Source organism: Sapajus apella, unplaced genomic scaffold (assembly GCF_009761245.1).
Source record: "Sapajus apella isolate SASKATOON/1434 unplaced genomic scaffold, GSC_monkey_1.0 scaffold10, whole genome shotgun sequence".
Taxonomy (NCBI): domain Eukaryota; kingdom Metazoa; phylum Chordata; class Mammalia; order Primates; family Cebidae; genus Sapajus; species Sapajus apella.
The window spans coordinates 34,519,482-34,543,546 of NW_022436950.1; the positions used below are offsets into that span (position 1 = coordinate 34,519,482).

A 24,065-nucleotide genomic window follows, 5' to 3' on the forward strand; every position below is an offset into this window, starting at 1 on the left:
TAATGGCTAAACAGAAGCCAGCCCTTTCAGAAGACTTGCTGCACCACTGATTTCACCCAGCCCTTGACTGCTGCCTCTCCCTTTTGTGGTTTTGACACGACAACCCACCTTCCTGGTAAAAGACTACTGTGTGGTTCTGGCCACTCTACAGATGCTGCACACTGAGAGATTTGGTCTCCACTTCACCTTTGAGCATCAGGGGGCCAAAATCTCCACCTGATCATGCAAATGCCATTTTTTCAACACATTACCAATCAGGAGCCACAAAATTCAATTGTTTCATGCGTCTGTTTCTCATTTTGTAAGTATTCGTGACTCCTCCTATAGCTTATTAAATACATATATTCAGACACCCTACTCAGCATAAATTCCTGTTTCTTTTACCCCTCCCTCAGAGTGCCTATTTCGAGCTTCTGGCAGGAAGCTACCCTTTCCAGCGTGGCCGCCTGCAGGCCACAACTCCGTATGAGAAATAAAACTCTTCTTTCCAAATTTATGAACCTTGTCATTCTTCAGTTGACAGAACAAACATCCCACAGATTTCACATATTTGCTATGGTAAAATTACAGAAAAACCATGACTGAAAATATTGGACCTATCCATGCTTAGAAACTAAATATCAACATATAGTTTCCTATACAGCTGACTGCAGGATTCTGGACATTTTTAGCTTACTGAATTTAAAGTATTTCTAAGGGCTTTAAGTCCATTAAAAATGAAAGCCTAGGCTCTTATTGAATCCTTATCTGTGGCTATTCAAATGGAATGAAACATACGCACACAAATACACAAGAAACAAATAGACAAATGAAACAAACAATCAAAAGCTGCGTTATCTAGCAGACTAAGTCAGAGCCCATCAGCTCTGACCTAGCTTCTCATTCTGTGCTAACAACCTCATTGCATGCAGTATTTCTCTTAAGTTATTCCTTGGTAAACTTCTCAACCTATTCCAGGAGTTTCAATGAATCAAAGGTGAGAAATGTGAATAGCAGAATGTGCAAGACTGGTGGGAAAGGGAAGATGAAGCAAGAACAACATGTTTTCCTTTAAACAACTCATCTAAGCACCTTGTCTGAGAAAGAAAAAGGATTAGGCCGGGCGCGGTGGCTCACGCCTGTAATCCCAGCACTTTGGGAGGCCAAGGCGGGTGGATCACCATCCTGGTCAACATGGTGAAACCCCGTCTCTACTAAAAATACAAAAAATTAGCTGGGCATGGTGGTGAGTGCCTGTAGTCCCGGCTACTCGGGAGGCTGAGGCAGGAGAATTGCCTGAACCCAGGAGGCGGAGGTCGCGGTGAGCCAAGATCACGCCATTGCCCTCCAGCCTGGGTAACAAGAGCGAAACTCCGTCTCAAAAAAAAAAAAAAAAGGATTAAAGAATTGTAGAAAAATGAACGGAAGGAGGAAATAAAAGAAGCTTGTTAGTTTTCCCTGCTTGGTTTTAAGAAAACAGTGTCTTCGTGTTTAGGGGCTCAGATGAGTCAGTGCAGCAGAGAAGCTAAAGACAGGTGAAAGAAGAGGCACATGAAGTTAGAAAAGTTTCCAGCAAAAAAGAGGAAATGCGATTGAAAAGGCAAGTATAAAAATTAGCCTTGAGAAGGAGAAGCAATCCCAAGTCTCCAGTGCAGATGTGATATTGTGCTGGCCTAGAGCCAGAACCAGAGCAAAACTATTTTATAAAATGCAAAACTGTTTTTAGATAAGTTGAAATGGCTGCCCCATTCTCCTCACAATAACTACTGTCCTTGGCCTCTGTAAATAGAACTGCCAGTTTGTTCTTCAAAACTATGTAAAGCTGCTTACCTTTTCTTATCAGTAACTGCTCTCTGTGGCCCTAATGTGACAGGCAAGCAGTCCTAACCCATGCCATCTTGGCTCCTGCGACTTGTAATAAGTAACTAAGGTCTGTGATTTCCACCTTAACCAGATAATGTGTAAACAAATGTTTATCTTGACTTCTGTAAACCACTTAAGTAACAAACGGAATGACAAAAGTCCCCATCCCTTGGAATGTCCGGGGACCCCCACCCTCATCTCTGCCCAGGAGGTAATTTACAGAATCCACTAGCCCTCGGAATGTCTGAAGCCTTTTCATCCCCATCCCTGCCCCTCACCCCCACTCCCAAGGTGGTTTTTCGGGTATAAAAAATCGTGGCACCCTCCTGTTGCCACCACAGGTTGGAGAGTCGTGAGTCCTCTGTGGTCGCCGGCATAATAAATGACCCTGCAATCTGGCATACTTTTGTCTTGTGATAACTTTCTACGCTCTGGTCAAATACAACACAGAAATTAATACATTTTGTAGACAATAAGTTAAGGAACTAAGAAAGTTGAATTCCCTATCAAGGTCATTGTTTTTTTTCTGTAAGGTAGCTAAGAAGATCATGGACTAAGAGTTAAAAGGTTTAACTAAAAGTTATAAGGTTTTAACTAAAAGTTATAAGGTTTTAACTAAAAGTTAAAAGCTTAACTGGGGCTTTGAGGTTTCAGAATCACCCTTGGAGCCAACACTGAGAGAGGAAGCCAAGTAAAAATACCAGTTTGATGATTTTCTCTAAGAGTTTTCAGCAAATAAAGTGTAGATGATAAAACAGTAAAAGCAGATGCTACTTCCATGCCTTTTTTTCTTTTCAGCCCGAAGGCCTTGACTCCATTGCCCTAAGTCACACTCCAACTCCTGGGGTGCCATCTTGAAAATGTTGAGATGAGGGTTGAGTGAGGATGAACCAGCAGCTAAACTGGGAATACATTTTAAGTGAATACTCAATTAGTGATGGTTCAGCAATTCTTTACCTTCAAGGTCAAGTTTTCATTAAAACTGCATTACTCTTCATAATAAAAGGTACATTTCTTTATCTGTCACCACCCAACATGAACATAACAATGAACATAAACATGGCTTCTCTTTTACTGAGAGAAGCTATGCTGACAGCAAAGAACTTCCTATGTATACAAGTATGGCAGATCCACTGATGGGTGGAATGCAGCCCTAGCTGGACTCAATCTGTCTGTTAATGTTAATAGCCACTGTTTGCACTGGTTGCCACTGCAGCATTCTGCTTCTTAGCTTCCCAGTCAGCATGACATTTTTCTTCCAACTGAGCTAGTCCATCTCTGACTTCTGCTGTGCCAACATGGTCTGTCAGCTACTGTCACTTCCCAGATGCCAGTAGCTATGTGACATTGGTGGGAAGTATGTCAGAATTGTCCTTGAAACACTTACTGTTACCTCCCACAAGTTTACAGAGTTGGCCACAGGGACATTGCTTTTTCTGGTGTGTGTGTATATGTGAATTTATATATATATATATGACATAGATATAGATATAGATATATCATATATATATAAACACTTATTGTTACCTCGTACAAGTTTACGGAGTTGGCTACAGGGACATTGCTTTGGTTTTCTGGTGTGTGTGTATGTGAGAATTTATGTATAATATATATTATATATTAAATAATATATAGTATATATATTATATATTACATAATATATATAGTGTGTGTGTTTACGTGTGTGTGTGTCTGTGTGTGTGTGTGTGTGTGTGTATGTAAATCCTCACAAGGATACCCTAATAAAGGAAGGCAACAGTTTACTAAATATTGGAAGTCAACAGTTTACTAAATAGTGGGTGCACATATTCCAATGCCTCAAAGTCACTCATGCATAAAACCTTATTGTTTGAATATATAAAATATATAAAGTAGGTACTTAGACTTTAACTTCCTGATGATGGCCAGTGGATGTCAAACCATATGATACCATTAAGGAAAAGAAGATCTCACCTGATTACAGTTGTAAGGTATTAAGTTTTACAGTGTTCCTGAGTACAAACTCAAATGACTACAAGAAAAATAATGTGGCAAATTAAACAAATTACAGCACAAATACAAAGTAAAATTACTGTGTTTACTGTAGCTTTTATTTTATATTAATCATATTTTCTGGTTAAACTGGAAATATTAAGGTACATTTTCATTTATATGTTCAAAGCAATTTGTCTTGCTTTTTCCAGATTAAAAAAGATGACACCTATTTCCATAACGATATCTTATTCTCTAACATTCTCCTTACTCATGTCTGCCAAACTACGTCTTATGTGACCTACAAATAGTTCCCTCTACTGTCTGATTAATCGGTATTTTGAAGTGGATTATTCAAATAACCATAATTCAAACAAAAGAGGGAAACCTCCTGGAATAAAAACTTAGATTTATTTGTCTTTCCTCAAATTCAACCTCGTCTACTATTTTTAAACTTGTTCTCCACTATAGCTCAGGGTAGAAATTTCTATCACACCATTGAGTCTCTTACTCTGTTTTTATTCATGACACTAAGCCACCTTCCTAATTTCCACTTCTCCTTACCTGCCTAGTGGCCCAGTCAAATTCTAACAACTGCAAACAGACTGGATCAGTCCTAGTTCTCTATCACTTCTCCTCTCATGCTAACCCACAGCCATCCTGTCTTCCCCCAACCTGCCCCTGCTATTCTGTGACATATTTGGCCCATATTACTTTTTCAGGATCATAATTAGACTTTCAAGTATATCTTATCTCCACAATGCAATCATGAACTCCTTGAAAGGAAGGATAGTATTTTCTACTATTTGGTGTCTCCTACTATTCCATTTCCACAGTCACTCCATAAATAATTAATAAACTGACTATCAAACGGTCACCTCTCCAAGTTATGCAGCACACCTGTTATTCACCCCAAAATGTTGTAGATAATCAGAGGGAATTTCTGGAGGAGAATTTTTAACTATCCACTGATGACAGAGGTCACCCGAAACAGTGAAAAGCAAATTTATACTGAAGAAGAAAGCAATAATTTATTAGTGAAGGAATACCTAGATGAATGACACAAATAATTAATTCTAGAGTACACCTTTACTGTGAATACATTACTGAGTACTGCTCCATGTGGGGCATAAAATCCATAAAAGATTTCATTTTGAATCAACCATAAGGTTTGAAGACATTGTGACTATTAAACAATATTGATTATTTGCTAGTATCTTTTAAGAAAAAGGCAAGCTAAAATGCTAAAGATAAGCTAAATATTATGATTTTGATTAGCAACAATATTGAGAAATATAAATGATTGCCAAACTTGTCTTAATAAAAGCAACTATAACTACTGCTCTTTTAAGGTCAATGGCAGAAGTGCTTTGGGATGCCAAAGGGAAGGCCAAAGATTCCAGGGAATGCTGGGCATATGGGATTTCTGACCAAGAACAGAATATAAGGATACTAGTATTAAGGAAAGACATTAGCCATAAGGTCAGTAATTTGAAGAATAACATTTTTCATGTTCTTCTGTTATGCCCATAAGGTGTGTAGGAACTCAAAATCAGCAAATTTACTACTTGCATAGAAAAAAAATCACTATTTCTTGCCAGAAGAAATTTGGAATTTACTCTCAGGTTATAAAGTAATGAAGTTACACCAGTATGTCAATCACAATCTGCTAGCTTTCCTCACATATCTTACCTGGGCAATTTTCAATTTATTGCCATTATGCTCACTTTTTCCTGTAATTACTATGACCTTTATCACTCCATCATCCTGCCCCCCACTGCCTCCTCAACTCCCCTTCTAGTGAATGACTTATCACACTATGGTTTTCATCCATTCATGATTTCCTATGCTATTTGCAATTATAAAATCTGACAATACTTTATTTCCCTTAAAAAGAGAATGTGGCTTTAAACTCTGAGGTTCTGTAAGGTAAACATAGAACAAAGGAACTTCCTTCAAAACATATAATAAAGTGTTAAGAAATTGATTCTTATCTTTGGACTGTTACCATAGTGAGTAATGAAAAAATCCAATAATCCAAGTAACAAACTCTTCCTTTTTGTTCTTTGGCAAATTTGAAAAATACAGATGAATATATTTAGCTCACTCAAACATAATGAAGCTAAATTGTTTTCCAAATATTACAAAACATACAAATATATTATATCTATAAATTAATTTATTTGGAATCATTTATGAATTCTCCATAAATATATCAATCTCATTTTAATACATCCTTAATTTTTAAAAAATCAACTGAATCTTTGACAATGGCTAAGTCAACTTAAAACCAATCTACTTATACTTTGTTAAAAACATAACAGCATCTAAAAGTTTGTGTTGGTGTGAAAATTAACTTGAGCTATAACAACTCAAGTTAATTATTTTGAGAAAATTAAGGAAGCTGACTCAGGAAATATTTTCTTCTATATCAAGAGGTAGCCAAACAGCTGTCAACTAATATCAACTAATCATTTCCCAGAGATAACAAAAGTGTCAGCATTTATAAAAATTGGCCAGGCGCGGTGGCTTATGCCTGTAATCTCAGCACTTTTGGAGGCCAAGGCAGGCAGATCACAGGGTCAAAAGACTGAGACCATCCTGGCCAACATAGTGAAATCCTGTCTCAACTAAAAATACAAAAAAAAAAATCATCTGGGCATGGTGGCAGGTGCCTGTAATCCCAGCTACTCAGGAGGCTGAGGTAGGACAATCGCTTGAACCAGGGAGTTGGAGGTGTCAGTGAGCCAAGATTGTGCCATTGCACTCCAACCTTGTGACAGAATGAGACTCTGTCTCAAAAAAAAAAAATTACTCCATAATTGCCAAATTTTGATGAGACAATGCCCCTTTCTATGCTAATTTTTGCCAGCTAGACTTGACCCACCACTTTCAGCACAGGGAGAGAGCAGCAGGCAGAAGGTAGAAGTGACAGCCAGACATCATAGCCTTTATCCCTTTTTAAATAACCAAAGAGCTGGAGGACAGGATCCTACCCGTATTTAGATGATGCCCCTACCAGAGCTCCACAGAATTAATGCATTGTAAAATTCCTAACTTGTAAATTTTAAATACTCATGAAAGTCTTGGTATTTCCTCTTCCTTATTAACAAGGACCAAACCCAAATCTGGAATTGATAAATGAAAAAGAATACAATACCTGTTGAACCGATGAGTTTATTTCAGCCCTAAAGCCTCATATCTCTTCTGACTAGTCAAAAAATTTACAGACAAAATACTAATAGTGCTGCCTTAAACAAAAGGAAAAAAATCGAGTAACAGGCATGGTAACCAATATGATTATTCTAAGAAGCACTTCAGGGTCCTGGTTTTAATTTAAATTATGGAAGTTAGCCAATCTAATCCAGTAGCACTGTCATCCAAGATACTGTCACTGTCAAAGTATTTGATGGCCAGATATGACCAGATAAACTAGTCCCAAGATATAAGATAGATATTTTTATAATGGCATAACAATAAATTTCTAAAGTCATGACAAATTCTACCTCACAGAAAGTCTTGACCAATGAAGCAGAAGAGGTAACTTTCTACCAAGTAATTAACTCAATCTACAGGATCCGATTATTTGTCAAAAGATAAAAAGTTTATTTCCATCTCTTTTGTTCGTAAAATGGTAAAAAGTATAACGATGAAAATATTTTTGATTTGTAGTACCCCACTGTTATTTGTACAACTGAAATCTATAGACACCTTGTCTTAGGATGTAAACATTAATGATTACCTAACAGAGGTATCATTTTTTCATCATTTATACATTGAGTGTTTTTGTGCCAGACACAGTGGCAAGGCACTAAAATATCATGAGAGTTTCTTACAGTTTACAACGTGCCTCTGCAAGCAGAGGTAGTCTTAATAAACTGGAGATAGAGTAGAAGATCACAAAGAACACAAAATCACCATTAGAAGTAGCCAAAACTACACACTTATTTCATTAGAAGTTCATCCAAAATTAGAGTTCTATAAGTATCAACAAAAATATAAAATTAATTCAAGTGTAATAGCTTAGGAATACAAAGGAATCACATAATTTACTAGAAATAGCCAAAAGGATACTGTCTACAAAAATACCTTTGACATTTTTAACAAGTTTTTAAAAAATATTTTTAAATATAATGAACTTGGAGGAAAAGGAGTTTGACACCAAGAAAAATGCTGTCTTTGCCATTGAAATACTGTGCCATAATATTAAGGTCAGAAATTAGAAATAAATGGCTTTTAATCCATATCTAATTTAAAGATATGCTAAATTGGGCTCACATTTTGATAAAAATGTAGATTTTTCACTGAATCTATAAAAATTTCGTCTACTTTCCTACATGGCAACAACTACTAGAGCTACCACTTTAAACAAGCCCCTCCAGTCTCTGAAACGCCTGGCCCTTTTTCACTAGCCTTAGTCACCTCTTTGACTCTTACAGGCTGGAGTATGTGCCCCCTGTAGGTAGTTCCAATTTTATTTATGCGAACTAGCCTCGTATTTCACACTGTCTTCTTTGCACTATCAAGTGCCTTAAATCATTATTACTGCTGAATGTCTTAAACTATAATTCACAGGTAGAAATTTACTTATTGTCTCCCTCAATACTTATTCTATCTTCTTTTTGGTAATAAAATCAACCAACTTTAGCTGTATACCTGCCTGCAGCTACAGACTACATTTCCCACCCTCCTTTGCAGCGAGGTGAGATCTCATGACTATGACCACAGGTTCTGATTCAGTAGGTCTGGAGCAGTACTCATTCTCAGAGATCCTAATTTAATCTGTGGTGGCACCCAAGAGTCTGTTCTTTATGTTCTTTATATAAATCTCATTTTACACTTCTCATATTAATCCAATATACAGACAGGGTTAGAAGTAACTGCCAAACCACTGTAGAGTGAGGAGAGCAACAAACGAGAGCAAGATGCCTGGTTTCCTTCCACCCCCAAACTACCTTCAGCTGAGACTTCTGCATGAGAAAGAAGTAAACATTCCACCTTGTTTAAGCCATTATTATTTGGCCTCTGTCCAAGCAACTGGGCACATAACCTGATATAACAGGTACCGGATGCTAACTAAGGTTCTTATACCAACTGTCTGCTGAAAGTACCAAACCTGCATTGTCTGATCAAAATTAGACAATGGATTTTTTCAAGTTTAACTTTGACTTTCATCTTCTGCTTCAAGATCTCATGAGCTACAAAAGGCATCAATTTATCCTTTGTTTCTCAACTATGAATCATCTGATTTCTTTTTCATATCACAATGCAAATTGTTTAATGGTATACTTTTCCCAATTGACTTCTAACTTGTTTGAATGTTAAGCAATATGTAGCTTTTACTTTGATTCCAATAATTTTAGTTTGGGTCTATTTTATCATATTTACATTTTAAAAGACCCAAAACCATCTTACTTCTTAAATCTGTACAGACCACACACACACAAATATCAGTTCATGGCCATGAATACAAAAGCTCTATCATGAATTGGAAAAAGCACCAGGGTTTCTCACGTGGCAATAGACCTAATGTAGCTTCTATCAGTTACCAAGCAACTCCAAACAAGAGATATTATCCAGTATATGGATCATTTCTGTTGGCTTGCAGTATTTAAAATTGTAAGAATAAAATGTCTATTATTATTTTAGCATAATTAATCCAAACACCAATTAATCTGCTAAATAACAAAGTTGACTGTATTCTCATTAGACCTTCATAAAAATGCCATAAACACAGCAATGTCATGTGCCTCTTTAGGAACACATACAAAGAAACCTGAAAAAAGAGAAGTAACTTCAAGGGGCAAAAGCTTAAACTCAACTCTTATTAAACACAAAAAATCAAGGAGAGAGGATATGCATGGACACATTCCTCTTGAGATGTACTCACAACTATAGAATAGTATTTAAATAGTTTGATTGCCTATGGTTTTTGGGTAAAGTTCCAAATGATTATTTCTTATAATTTAACTTATCTTCTGTGAAAGATAGTTATTTACCTAATTCACTATCACATTAATTTACATACCATTCTGAAATTCAAAGTTATATAAAAGACAACTATATCAGTAACAACACTTCTTGTTTCTTTTTAGTTATTTTATAGCGTAATTTAAGATAATAAATTAAAATATTTCAAGGAAAACCAAAGTTTGGTAACATACAAGAACTATGTGAAAAGGCAAAATTAAATTACCAGAAGGTTACATGTGGTTAAGAATCTACACATTTTCAGCAAAATTACAAGTTTTTAAATAAAGACACATCACTGCACATAGCATTACAGTGAATTAAATTAGCAGTTAATTTACACTTTAAAGATATATACTATTAAGATGATCAAAGATTTTCATCACTCATATTTTCCATCTATTCAAATATCAACTTTAATTTAAAAAATGAAGAGACAAGCATTTAAAGGCACTTAGCCCTAATTCCTCAACTGTTTGCTAACCTACTAGGCTTTGAAGACATACCCTCAATCTACAAATATTCTACATCAGCCTTGCTTGCTGTGAAATAATTACTCCATTATGACTACTGTAACAAAATACTTTCCATTAAAGTAATACAAAAGATGCACTTCTGAAAAAGTTTGGTTAGAAGACTGTCTTTAACAAAATGAGGTCTATATTAAGAATGAAGTCTATAGTATCATGAAAAACAACTATGAATATACTCTTTTCAAAACTATTAGAAAATTATCTGTTTTGGTTAATTATTATCTCTCCACTGGATCATAAATTCTCCCAATGTGTATTTTATTCATGGTTGTAAATCCCACCAATGCATCCAGAAATGAGGCAGAACTGTACAAATGTTAATATAAATATGTCAGGAGTAATCATTATTAAAATGCAATGATACATATATTTGTTATTACCTGACTCATTTTCAGTTTCTGAAGGAAGCAAGGTTACACATCATGTGACCAACCTCAAACTCAACACAACTGATTGCTCAGAGATATACATATCTCAAAGGCAATCAAAGGATTGTTTGGCTTGGCTTACAGAGATAAACTAAAGAAAGCTGGTACTCATGCTCCCTTTCAAATTTAACCCAAGACATAAGAGACTACTGTTAGGCAATGGTTGATGTTGAATCTAGTTACTCCTAACAATGTTGAGGATGGAGGCCACATGCGAGGTCAGTGACATGGTTTGGCTCAGTGTCCCCACCCAAATCTCATCTTGAATTGTAATCCTTAAGTGTTAAGGAAGGGGCCTGGTGGGAGGTGATTGGATCATGGGGGTGGTTTCCCCCATGCTGTTCTCATGATAGTGAGTCTCACAAAATCTGATGGTTTTATAAGTGGTGGTTTCCCCTGCTCTATCCTCTCTCCTGCCACGTTGTGAAGAAGTACCTGCTTCCCCTTCCTCCATGACTGTAAATTTCATGAGGCCTTCCCAGCCATGCAGAACTGTGAGTCAATTAAACCTCCTTTCTTTATAAATTACTCAGTCTCAGATATTCTTTATTGGAGTGGAAGAACAGACTAATGCAGTCAGTAAGTAAAAACAAATCATGGGGATAAGGGAAGAGACACAAAATGAGACAGAGAAAAAATATAGACACTCTCCCCAATTCACCACCTTCAAACAAACACACGAAAAAAGATAACACAAATGCTGAGGCATTAATTTCTTCAGGTTCTGTCAATGTTCCCCTTCCTGCTTTCATTTCTTGCAATACATGCCTTTCTGCCCTCTAGTTCCCTAAAATAAAACTAGTGTGTGAGACTCTGTTCCTTGAAACCAAAAGAGCTGTAATTAGAACATTCACATAACATTAAAAGACACACAATATTTGTAAATTTGGTCTATCTGAGGTGATTCAGCAGAACTGTCATCACAAATGTCAGTCACTGTGGCCCTGCAGCATACAAACAGAATGAACCCAGTGAGCTGAAGCTGTGCCTTCCCTGGTTGTTAGTGAATGAAAAGCAGCCACGTGTGCTACTACTGTGCCAGTCATCTGAGGCACAGATGCCACGTCTGCCATGTCACATCCTGGCCATCTCTCTGGATACTTCCATCACCCTCAGATTCTTTGTCTGGTTCCCAATTTGGCTCTGTGACTACTTAGCCACCTGCCTTTATTTGACACAGAGATGACTGTGGCTCACTGCAATTCTCACTGTTCATTCTATAATGTTCATCATTCATTTGGATGTCCGACTGCTTATTCTCTAGGTCCTAAACAATTTCCACCTTCTCTCCATGCCACCACCAACTCCACCAGATGCCTAAACTAGCTGAAACACCATCAAAAGGAAAAAGACTGTCACTTGTTTACATGGCATGGCTAACATGGGGAAAAACAAGAGGAGAGTTTTTAAAAAGTGGGAAAATTGAAAGACTCAAATGCATTTTCTTACCTAGCATTTGCAAGTGGATTCAATTTAGAGGAAAAGCCTATGAGAGTCATTAATAACTTTTAATTCATAAAAGGATATTGATTGGGCTTAAAAATAATTTAGTATTAAGCCAAAATTCTCAGACCTGAGTACCCTAGTCTCAGGTTTCTCTAAATCTGTTTCCTACAGAGTTAAATAATGTTTGGGTTTTACACAAAGGTACTTATACTTCATGCTTCTAAATCTTCTATCACTTTATTTAGCCCATAATCACTATTAAGTGGCTCACTCTGCAATAATTAAGGGAATGAGGTGCAAAGTCCATTGTAGCAAATCCTAAAGGAAAATATGAGAGAATGAAATTTCTCCCGAGTACCCCACCCCAACCTACATCAACCTAATGACATCAAATAACCTTATACATACACGCTTCTTCCACAGCACAGGTTATTAGCTTGGTGCAAAAGAAATTGCTGCTTCTGCCATTACTTATAATGCCAAAAACAGCAATTAGTTTTGCACCAACCCAATAATTTTACATATAGTCCATTTCCACTATCTTCCCCTCAGAGGACCCAACCTTTCCAAGCACATCATTTAGTGCTTAAAGATCCATGTTCTCATTGAAGAGTCACTCCTTGTCTAATGGATTAAAATCTCCACTACTAAATTCCAAAAGGGCAGTATAACTCTGGCCCTCTAAGCCAGTGTTTTTCAAATTTTCCTTATATACAAATCACTAGGTTTATTGTTACAATGCAGATTCTGATTTGGTAGGTCCAGAGTGGTGTCCAAGGCTCTTCATCTCTAGGTGATGTTCACGTTCCTGGTTGTGGCTCACAATCTGAGTAGCAAGGCACTACACTCTTAACTCCAAACCAGATGAAAGGCCAATAGCAACCAGACTGGAGACTATTATTATCTCTTAGGGATAGTAAAGGGCTCATTATCTTGTTTGATATTTATTCAACAAGCATTTATAGGGCTTCTAATGAATGCTCGGCTGAGATATAAACACAATTAATAATTAGTTCTACATTTAAAGTAACTCACTTTGGTGAGTACTGTTCAAGTATCAGCATGCATAAGAGTTTTTTGCAGCATTTATTAACAATGTAAATCAAAACAACATTGAGATACCATCTCACGCCAGTTAGAATGGCGATCATTAAAAAATCTGGAGACAACAGATGCTGGAGAGGATGTGGAGAAATAGGAACACTTTTGCACTGTTGGTGGGAGTGTAAATTAGTTCAACCATTATGGAAGACAGTGTGGCGATTCCTCAAGGACCTAGAAATAGAAATTCCATTTGACCCAGCAATCCCATTACTGGGTATATATCCAAAGGACTACAAATCGTTCTACTATAAGGACACATGCACACGAATGTTCATTGCAGCACTGTTTACAATAGCAAAGACCTGGAACCAACCCAAATGCCCATCGACGATAGACTGGATAGGGAAAATGTGGCACATATACACCATGGAATATTATGCAGCCATCAAAAACGATGAGCTTGGGTCCTTTGTAGGGACATGGATGAACCTGGAAACCATCATTCTCAGCAAACTGACAGAAGAGCAGAAGATCAAACACCACATGTTCTCACTCATAGGCGGGTGTTGAACAATGAGAACACATGGACACAGGGAGGGGAGCACTACACACTGGGGTCAGTTGGGGGGAAATAGGGGAGGGACGGTGGGGGGTGGGGAGCTGGGGAGAGATAGCAAGGGGAGAGATGCCAGATGTAGGTGATGGGGGGGAAGGCAGCAAATCACACTGCCACGTGTGTACCTATGCCACAATTTTGCATGTTCTTCACATGTACCCCAAAACCTAAAATGCAATAAAATAAATAAATGGGGGAAAAAAAAAGAAAATAAATAATAATAATAATAATAATAATGTAAACCCATGGTTGAGGCCTATGAATCTGTATGCCAGGCAAGTGATGGTTCAAACTGAGGAATGCTGGTTTCACAGAGCAGGGAGATGATTAAAAAACTAGATGATACATTGAATTTAAGAAAAAGCAATGTAGAATGAGAACTCAAAGGATGGTATGCTGACCAGGGCAGATTCATGGAAGAGGTACAGGAGAGAGCCTGGCAGTAAAGCGAGAAAGAAGCATATGTGAAAGGTCAGCAGTGAACAGATGCCGCAATTAGGCTGCTAAGAGCCAAGCATTCCCCAAACTTTTCTATAGAAAATCTTCCCTAAGATGCCTCGCAAGTTTCAAACAAAGGAACATGACTAAAGTCTTTTCATATGTTTTGCACAGAAGTTTGATCACAAAAGAAAGTAGTTTGGCTTATGATTTATGTTTTAATTGATCAAGTGCCAGAAATACTCAGTTTTATAATCAACAGCAGCAGGAAAAAAAAAAAAAGAAAAACAGTATCTGCTTTAGAGAAAGTTGAATCAACTGAAATAGCCTGAAGAACAGATTTTTCTAATGAAAATAAAAATTCTTGTCTGGTAAAATCTACAGGAAAAAGAATCCACTAACTAGAAAAATGAATGGTTTTCAAAAATACATTTAAAAAATAAATCTGCTCTTAAAATTTGTCAGAATCACAGGGAAGTAAACCTTACTGAGATTACATACAGAGTCTTCATTAGACACAGAGATCCCATATTAAATTCTAAAGTGATTGGGTAATAACTACTATTTTAATTATTTACCTTCTTAGAAACACTTCTTCACTCTTTATCTCTGAATACTAGGAATTCTAAAGAACACTCCCCTTTCAAAATCAACTACAACCTCAATACAAACAGTTTCACAGAGATTAGTAAAGCATACTCTATATTCACGTCAAGGATGCCTTATTGGTAAGCCTTTCAAAAGCTGGTTCTTTGTGAGTGTCCTGTAATTTTGTTTTTCAGGGATAATTTGTCAACTCTTATTGCTTAGGATACCTCTAATTGTAAAATGAAAGCCATTCAGCCATTAAACGTAATATCATTTCTGTTGTATAGCTTAAAATGAAAATTATAGCACATCACTATAACATATTGTCAAATTGGAAAGTGAATAGTGAACCCACAAGCAAAGTGATTAGGTAGTAGATACTAATGACTTGCCATTAGTTTATTCTGAAGTTTTCTGTGGGTGTTTGTAAATTATAGTGAGGAATGAAGTTATCAGAGCTTTAATTTCATATGATTTGATATCACAGACATAAGTAGACAATGAAGTTATCAGAGCTTTAATTTCATATGGTTTGATATCACAGAGATAAGCATAATAAGGTGCTCTCAAATAATCTGGAGTACTTATATGCATGTTCTCACTATATCTGGTTTTCCTCTTTGGAAATAATTTCCTTAAGGCCGAAGAGGTTCGTTTTAATTCTAACTGACCAGTCACACTGTGCTTTTGTCTGGACAGTGCTTAACAAGTGACAGAAATTGAAACCAATGTAGGCAAAGTAAAGCAATTATTGGCTCATATACAACAACTAAATCTCAGGATGGGCAGGATCTTAAACTCCGGTTTAAAAAAAAAAACAGAAAAAATAAACAAGAAAATACTAATTAAATTCATATTTAAGAGAGTTTTTGGGTGTTTTGCTCTAATAAGGAAAATCGTCATGTGTGACAAACAGTACTTATGTATACAAATGCCACAGTTAGTAAAGTTTTTTATAGTAAGCAAATCTGAAACTACAGTATTTCAGTATATATATACTACAAATTGGAAAATAAGTATCTTTTGTGGATAATGACAGCCACATTTCCAGTCTCAGAAATCAGGAGAGAAGGAAAGCTAGAATTAACCCTGTAGTACTGGACAAGAATCACAGATACAGGTATGACCTATGAATTTTAATAGATATACTGAAGGAATAGATTTAAAAATGAATATAAATGTACATACACATATATTAATAAAGATGCATATATTTCTTACCTCTGTACACTAAGAGGGCCTATAAATAATAACAAACCAGCAGTTCAGAGCACAACTACCACCTAGACCTTTCCAAATACCATTCTCCAATACAAGAAACAAGAACTTGTTGGGGAACTGATTGATTCTAGGGCTGGGCAGAGAAAATACAAGACCACCTTTGGACAATATTGATAAATGAATGGGTAGACAAAATGTATATTATACAGCCTTAATAAAGGAGGGGAATTCTGGCACATGCGACAACATGGATAACCTTGACGTTTATACTAAGAAAAATAAGCCAGATCCACAAAGGCAAATGTCGTATCATTCCACTTATATGAGGTGCTTAGAACAGCCAAATTCATAGACACAAAAAGGGGAATGGTGGTTTCCAGGGTCTGATGGGAGGGGAGAAATAGGGAACTAGTGTTTGACAGGCACAGAGCTTGAGTTGGGGAGAATGAAAAAACTTCTGGAGATAAATGGTGGTGACGGCTACACAACAATGTGAATGTTCTTCATGCTACAAACTGTATACTTAAATACCGGTAAATTTTATGGTATGTCTATTTAATCCCAATTTTTAAAAATAGAGGGAAGAAAGGCAAAAGGAACTGGTACACTGAATATGAAAAACAACTTGGTATTATCCTGTAAATTATGAAAATACTCATCTCAATAAATATTTATTCCAGTAAATTTCCTCCTTTGCTTGGACTCTAGATATACATTCTTGTCGATGTGCTGCAAGGGGCAAAACATGCATGTTGAAGAATAAAGCAACAGAAAAAACTGTATACATCCCAACTGTTCTTCAATAGGAAGAAGAAATCAGGATTAATAAGTTCAAATACAGACATACTATAAACACTCTACAGCACTGAAATAAAGAAGCCAAAACTTATGTGCATGAATGTGGATGAATCTAAAAATAAACTGATTGAAAAAAGCAAATCACAGAAGAATACTTACAACAACACAACACACATGGGCTTGAAACATAAAACTCAATCATACATTACTCAGGGATATATACATATGGAATATTCTATAATACAAATCAGCATAATGATAAACTTCTTGGAGCGGGGGAAAGATGACTATGGGGTGGTGGGGTGGGAGGCAGCACGTAGGAATTTAAAAGGTATTACTCTTTTTTAAAGCTGGGTAGTAAGTACATGACACATGATTTTTGTTTGATTGTTTTATAATATATCAATCACATTAGTTACTCCTTTATATGGATTATATTGCTAATAAAAAGGAAAAACCTTTTTTAAAAGGACAAATATTGGCCAGGTCCAGCGGCTCACACCTGTAATCCCAGCACTTTGGGAGGCCAAGACGGGTGGATCACTTTAAGTCAGGAGTTCAAGATCAGCCTAGCCAACACAGAGAAACCCCATCTCTAGTAAAAATACAAAAACAGTAGCTGGGCATGATGGCACATGCGTGCAGTCCCAGCTACTGGGGAGGCTGAGGCAGGAGAATTGCTTGACCCCCGGAAGTGGAGGTTGCAGTGGGCCAAGAATGCACTACTGTACTACAGCCAGGGTGACAGAGCAAGACTCTGTCTCAAAACAAGCAAATAGTATTTGCCTCAATGACTTTTTACAAGAACTAAATGAGATGATACATGTAACATACTTAGAATAATGCCCCTATATAATTTCTTATTTTTAGATAATTGAGAGAATAAGAAGTTATAAGACATAACAAAGAGATCACATATATCTATTACTTACATATAATTTAGTAGCTGTTAGATATTAATATCACCTTCATTAGAAAAACTTTACTATCTGTTCAAATATTATGTAATATGTAATTTACATATAGACAATGAACTACTAAAAAGGCAATAAAAATCAATCTAGAGTCTTGTTTAAAGCTCTCAGTCATTTCATTTATCTTCACAGAGCTTGTTGTAAGAGAAGCAGTGTCAGTATTCTGGAAATACGGGAAGAGAAGGAAAATCAAAAGTGTTTAGTGGCTGTCTTAATACTATAAAGCAAATAAGTAATTGGTTAAGTCCAGTTATCAGAACATATAAAATATACTATAATTTAATTTTTAGTACTAAAGGAAATCTTGAGAACCATGAATGTATTTAACTGGTTAAGCTTTCTATTACACAGTAACTATGACTACAACATCAATATTAAATATAAAAATTTAGAGAGATGATTCACCTAAATCTATAAACGCACTGATTAAAGGGACTTGCAACAGGTCAAAGGAAACTCCTTTGCTCACCCTCTTTATCATCAATATCACTATTAGGTCTGCTTTCAACATCCTCTGGGCTAGAATTTTGAGACCACCAATTCAGAACTTGAAAGACTGCTATTACATTTCAGCTTAAGAGTTTTCACTTGTGTCAGTGACAGCATTTATAGAGAAGGCAAAAACTACACCACAATAAATAAATAAAACATCCTAGGACCCCAAACACATTCCAGGATCCCAACACAGAGGATAGATCAAAAATCTATTTAAGTTCCCAGGCTCTTCTAATGGATTCGCTCTCCAAATCAGTAATTGAGAATCAATGAAGCAGGGGCAACTCTTTAGAGAATAGAAAGGAGAAAGGCAGGCCTAGGTAGACAGAGAACCCCCACCAAAATCAGCTGGGCAGTAATTAGTCGGCAAAGCCCCAATGAATGCCTAAGACTTTGAGCCCATGTTGAATCTTCTACCACATAAGATGCCTCACACTTCTTCAAATGACTGCATATACGGCTCTCAAAAATCTACCAAATATCTCAACACATATATTAGACTAACAATTTCCTGCTAGAACCAAGAATTTAAATGTGCTTTAGTAGACATCAAGGGATCACTGCATGTTCTGGGGATCTTTTTCACAATCTTTTTTCTCCTCTTTTCAGAATATATGGAAATGGCATTTCTTAAGCAGTATGCGCTAGTCAACCAGAGGCTTAGATGATAGATTTCTATTATCCTAAGACTTGACCTGGAAGAACTTGAATCAAATGACTTTTCAGCACGACAGTGTCTTCCCAAATATATGCTGCCTTTGCCTAACCATTTAAGGTCAATTTAAGAAAAGAAAAAAAAAGAAAGACCTGACCACTTTTCTCAAGAAATTTTTCTGAAATCTTATTTTAATGTAAGAAATAGAAATATTAAATAGACAGATAATTCCACAAGTCAATGAAATTAATAAAATTGTATTTTTGTTCTGGATTATAGGCTCTGTTTTCCTCAGGAGGTTAAACAATATTTATGATTTCTTTAGCCTGTGAAAAATAAAAAGATAAAACTTTTTAAAAAGGTACTACTATTTCACAATCACTTAAACCTTTAAAATCCTTTAAAATAAATAATATTTTGGCTATTAGCAAATGCTTGAGCCTGAGGCAAATATAAAATTCTAAGCATGCAAAAGTGTGATCACCCTTAAAGTTTTAGCCTGTAACTCCACGATACTCCAATCTGGAAAATGTTTTTTGCCTGCTTTTAGTTGCCTTAAGATGTCTCAGTGTTGAACCCAAGAAAATTGGGACCTAACCTATATAGGTATGTATTCTCCAGGTGAACACCTCCAGCACATGACACTGTCACGGAGAAGTCATCTGCTTCATTAGGCAACGGGCAGATGGTCCACTGTGTTCAACAGCGCTGACCTTCAAAGAGAACCAAAGGTAGCATATACTGCGATACTGTAATCTAGAGGTCACAAAAGTGAAGAGAATGATAAAGTAGAATAATAAAATACACACATGCTCACACTAAAGTTCCTAAGGCTGTCTTTTTCCACATGAGACAATTTAATTCTGGAACCACATACACTGAACCGAAACTCACAGAAAATCTACAATAGTCTGGCAGAACTTCATTTACATTCTCTTTCTTGGTACTTTATTCCTCATATAAAATAGTATGTTCTGCAGCATGTAGGAAATATTTTATTGGGTACTGACATGATGTAAGGGCAACTCTAAACATTCTTGAACTCTTCTATCAGAACTTTGTATCAAATTAATGGGACTATCCAAGCATTTTTACCTTACAACTCTGGAAACTTTTTTTTTTTCCCAAAAAAGACAATCTAGGAATAAACTGTAACAAAAGGAATGCAACAAACATTATTCACACATTTCCTAGATAGCTTGCTCCCAAACAACATCACTTATATTTCAACTGAGTTTTAGTCTTTTATATTTGCGATGTACAATACTAAATTAGAAAATCCCAGCCAGCAGAGTAAGATTTTTAAAGTTTGTTTGTAATTGGCTCCCCAAAAATACTGGAAACAATATCTTTTAGCATTCCATAGTCCAGGTTGATAATTTAAAGCTGTTAAGAAAGGCATTTTAAAATTTCTATACAAATGATTATCAATGTAGGTGACATTTGATTATAGCTTTGAAAAAAGAAATGCCACCATGAAAAGACTTGTAGTTTAACTTTAAATAATATTGAAAATGTAAAAGAATATACTATGCCCTTGAGGATACATTTTAACATAAAAAATTAGACTTTGGATGTAAATCCCTAGAAACAAAAATGGAAATTAAATTATCTGATGTGACTGGTATATAAAGTTCTTAGAAGTACTGAGACTATTTAGGAGAGTTTTGTCCAGGTGAAAGTGATATAATTACATTATTTCACTATTATCATGATTTGATCAAAGATTTCCAAAATCTAAATATCGTTATCTGTGTCTACATTCTAATACTGGGAGATTGTTTCTGAAATATAATGACCAAAATGTTTACATTTATAATTTGTAACATCAAAAGCAAGGTAGCAAGTAATATATGTTAGTTCCTCTATTTGAAGACATTTAATTCTTCTATAATCACAAATAATTAACGTCATAAACACAAGCATATACATTAAAAATCTGTCTCCAGCCAGGTACAATGTAATCCTTGCACTTTGAGACACTGAGGCAGGAAGACTGCTTGAGGCCAGGAGTTGAGACCAGCCTGGGCAACATAGTGAGACTCTGTCTCTACCAAAAAATTAAAAAACAAAACTTATGAAGTTTAAAAAAAAATCTGCCTCTGTATAAGATTTTATTTATACATAGTCAAAGAGGCTTCCTCAGTTAAAAAGAGGACTTACTGCTCCCAGTTCTGAGACACTGATCCTTGAGTTCTATCATCCTGCTGGGGATCAGGAGTTTTGATGAGGGAGATGCTGACCAGAAGATGCAGTTTCCAAAGGGGTCTCTTAGCCTGCTCTCACCCCTCCACACTCCCACACCAGGGTCTCCCCATGACCTCCTCTGGGTAGAGCTTTACAATCTTCAGTAGGGAATATCTTCAAGGTAAAATTAAAAGCTCAAAATATGAAACTCATAGAACAGTTTTATTTCCTCCACTATCACTTTTTAAAATTTTAATATTAAGATATCATTGCTTAGCACTTCTACCGAATTCTACTTGAGACTATATAAAGTCAACGAACACAAATCTCCACATACATAATTTAACAAATACAGAATTTCCACATCAATATTGAAAAATGGCTTATTGCAATCCTGTGTGGAAAACATACTCCAAAGGTTTGTTAAGTATGCACAAACACATAATAATTCATTTACTGAGTCATGAAAGATAATTTATAACAAGCTATAATTTATAGTTACAATAATTTATTTAGTTATCCATCATCTACTAGATATATCTAGGCATGCTGCTTGGCCTTTGTGATAGAAACATACCGGCCAGGCACGGTGGCTCACACCTGTAATCCCAGCACTTTGGGAGGCCCAGGCGGGCAGATCACAATGTCAAGAGATTGAGACCATCCTGACCAACATGGTGAAATCCTGTCTCTACAAAAAAACATACAAAAATTAGCTGGGCATGGTGGTAAGCACCTGTAGTCCCAGCTACTTGGGAGGCTGAGGAGGAAGAATCACTTGAACCAGGAGGCAGAGGTTGCAGTGAGCCGAGACTGCACCACTGGACTCCATCCAGCCTGATGTCAGAGCGAGACTCCGTCTCAAAGCAAAACAAAACACATAAAATACCAAGAAAGAATTCAATAATGTCAACTTATGTAGGAAAAAAAATCCACATAAAGAAGCCAAAAAGTTGTAATAGTGGTTTCCAAAAAAAAAACCCAAAAAACAAACAAAAAAAAAGTCCTAAAAACATCAGCAACTTCATATCTTCCTTAACTCTTGGATCTTAAAGCATATGCTACTCTCACAATTTAAGCTTCTCAGTGCCTCTGGAACATTCTTGACAATAATAAACTTGCAGTTCCAGTCAGGCTTCATCTGGTCTGGATTTCCATTCAGGTTGCTGGACATCAGAGCACATACAGCATGTATAGGAAGAGTGCACAGAAACACACAGGAACGTGCTGATGACGTTCATTGAGAAACCACTCTGCCACATCACACATCACAGAAGCTACTTGGCTCCCCTGCTCAAAAAAGTCCTGCTACTTTTCAAATCTTAAACAACTTGATTCATTTCAGTTATTCCAGCAAACAAAAACAGACCATGCAAACTGCACAGATCCACAATCCCTTATCCATTATTCCAATATCCAAGCGTGTTGTTGTATCTACTTTTTGTACATTTGGCACAAACTATATTGTCTGGAAACTATTTATCATCCTTATTTCACCAGGCATAAATATTAGTGTTTTCCTAGAGAAATATTAATGTCTATGATTACAGGGTACTGCCAAAGACCATATGAGAAGTGTTACTTAGTATATAGTAAATACATCTATTACCTCCCTAATACCTAAAAAATTTCTAATTCTGAAACCCATTTGTATTCAAGGATTTCCTTATAATTATTTATTTATTTATTTTACTTTAGGTGCATACTATATCTGGCATTTCTCCCCATGTTATCCCTCCCCATCCCCCGCTGTCTCTCCCCTACCCCCCACAACTGTCCCCTGTGTGTGATGCTTCTCTCCCTAAGTCCACGTGTTCTCGTTGTTCAACACCCACCTGTGAGTGAGAACATACGGTGCTTGGCTTTGTTTTTGGGTCAGTTTGCTGAGAATGATGGTTTCCAGATTCCAATCTGTCTTTATATTAGATGGTCTTTCTTTTACCTCCACTAAAATGTGACCGAAATCATTCCACTAGACTTTTCTCTTCTATACCTTCAAATCTTTCTTTATGTCCAACTTCACTTATTTTTCTCTTGTATTTGAAGAAAACCACTATTTCCTATTTTTCAAAGTGAACCCCTGACTAGGCTGGTCACCACACCCCATCCAATTTTCTGGAGTCTTCTTCTATCAGTTGTCATTGGCATTCGGACTTCTTCTTTTTCTCCATTGTCCCTTATTTTCTTTTCAAACCTGGATGGATTTCAGCTTACTCTTATGTAAAATGAAATAAATCTCACCCTTACAAAGACATGCCAAGCTATGCTCTTTTCCTGCTAAACCATATTGTTAAAAAGTTTAAAGCCTGTCTTCTGTCTTCATTCACTCATTCATTCACCTGTCTTCTGTCTTCATTCACTCATTCATTCACCCAAAGAGGTGTTACTGAGTACCTATTATGCACCAAATATTAGAATAGAAATATGATCAACACTAAAGGACTGCACAGAGTCAGTAAAGGATGGAAGAGGGGTAGAGATGAAGGAACAAAATCAACAACCACCTTATAATGCAATTGGCTAGCATTAGGCCAAACTTAAGTACCTGCTGCTGCCTCCACACACTTCACTGCTTTGGACTGCTTGTTCACCTTCTCTTAAGCAAACCATGATGACTCACTAAAGCTGTAATTTTCCCAAGTACAGAGACACATTTTAAATCTTTTCTCCTCCCCACCCTACTATCTAGTCAGTGTCTTGATAGATATTTAATAAATATCTATTAAGTAGACATTAATATATTTACTAGCTTATTACTTTTTGTACTTATTTTTTGTAATTTTATAGTACTTCATGCTATGTAAAATACGTGAGGTATTTTTTTTTTTTTTTTTTTTTTTTTTTTTTTTTTTTTTTTTT

At 36.2% G+C, this 24,065-nt stretch overlaps 1 protein-coding gene and 1 long non-coding RNA gene across 3 annotated transcripts in view; both read right to left on the reverse strand.

The window, feature by feature from the left end:
• Positions 1–24,065, reverse strand: part of PARD3B (par-3 family cell polarity regulator beta) — a 1,108,767-nt gene that overhangs the window by 923,451 nt on the left and 161,251 nt on the right. The window lies entirely within an intron of this gene.
• LOC116551482 lies at positions 23,481–24,014 on the reverse strand. Its single transcript, XR_004268961.1, has 2 exons — positions 23,579–24,014; positions 23,481–23,545 (listed from the first exon to the last, which is right to left on the reverse strand). It is a non-coding gene; the product is annotated as an uncharacterized LOC116551482 (long non-coding RNA).